Source organism: Pundamilia nyererei, unplaced genomic scaffold, assembly GCF_000239375.1.
Source record: "Pundamilia nyererei isolate P.nyererei 1_Seehausen unplaced genomic scaffold, PunNye1.0 scaffold00006, whole genome shotgun sequence".
Classification (NCBI taxonomy): domain Eukaryota; kingdom Metazoa; phylum Chordata; class Actinopteri; order Cichliformes; family Cichlidae; genus Pundamilia; species Pundamilia nyererei.
This window is the reverse complement of record NW_005187407.1, coordinates 3,375,896-3,376,996: the sequence shown is the minus strand read 5'-3', so window position 1 is coordinate 3,376,996 and position 1,101 is coordinate 3,375,896. Positions and strand designations below refer to the sequence as shown.

At 42.1% G+C, this 1,101-nt stretch overlaps 1 protein-coding gene across 2 annotated transcripts in view; it reads right to left on the bottom strand.

Moving 5' to 3' along the window:
- cfap251 (cilia and flagella associated protein 251) overlaps positions 1-1,101 on the bottom strand; it is an 11,438-nt gene that overhangs the window by 1,840 nt on the left and 8,497 nt on the right. The window contains exon 17 of one of the 2 annotated variants that reach the window (XR_001290540.1): positions 588-765. The exons of the other annotated variant lie outside the window; for it this stretch is intronic. The gene's annotated coding sequence lies outside the window, so the exon portion shown is untranslated. The remainder of the gene's footprint in view (positions 1-587; positions 766-1,101) is intronic. 2 annotated transcript variants of the gene reach the window in all.

Here is a 1,101-nt window from a genome sequence, read left to right as displayed (position 1 = left end):
GGATGATTGAGAGCAGTTTGTTTAGTGACTTCCTGTCTCTCACTGAGACAGGCAGAGGAACACAAAATGGAAGAACGTTTGATGGCTGATGAGGTGTTAAGATTGGTGCTGTGTGGGGAGGGGCAACAGGGGGTCCAGTACTGTATCCTTTTTTGCTCGTTTTTTTTTCCTGAACTGAAAACCCTCTTTTTTCATTCATTATGGCTTTCAGGTCAATGGTGATCCAGGGTTTGTTCTTAGGTAAACATCGGGCATGCTGTTTAGGACAATGGTATTCTTGCAGAAATTTATATAACTTGTGATACAATCCACGATTCTGATGATGTCATCCCCATGTGGCTTGTCCGACTCTGCATTGTCGAAGGGGAGTATGGAGCAGAACTTCGCAAGCTTCCTGAATCCACCTCATCACAGACTTCATGGCAACATGGAGTCTTTGAAGAGCAGGGACATATTGAGATCTTAACAGGACCAGGTTGTTGTCTGAAATACCTACTGGGGGCAGGGCGGGGGCTTTGTATGCATTCCTGCTGTCTGCATATAGATGGTCAAGAGTTTTATTATCCCATGTTTTATAGTCCACATACTGCTGAATAGATGGCAGAGTGGAGTCGGTTGGTGCTCAGCTGAGCATCATCTGCCTGAGACTCATTAGACATCAGATGTTTTTTCTTCCCTGTCCAATTTTGGTGAGCTTGTGTGAATTGTGGCTTCAATTTCCTGTTCTTAGCAGACAGAAGTGGCACCCGGTGTGGTTTTTAGCTGCTGTAAGATAAGAGAGATAAGATAAGATAAAACTTTATTAATCCCTCAGGTGGGTTCCTCTGGGAAATTCGGTTTCCAAATAGCACAGCACTGACAGAAGTTACAGAATGTGAGCAGAATACCATATATACACATATATAAATACAGAGACATATATAAATAAAGTATATACAAAAGGGATAAATAGAATAAATAGGAATAAGAATACAAGGGAATTGCACATTTCAAGTATTGAAGTCTATTGCACCGTTGGTTATTAACAAAAAGTATTGCACAGTGAAGAGGCACTACAGCTTAGTTGTTCCCCCCTCCTTTGTCCTCCTGTTTCCCCTCCAG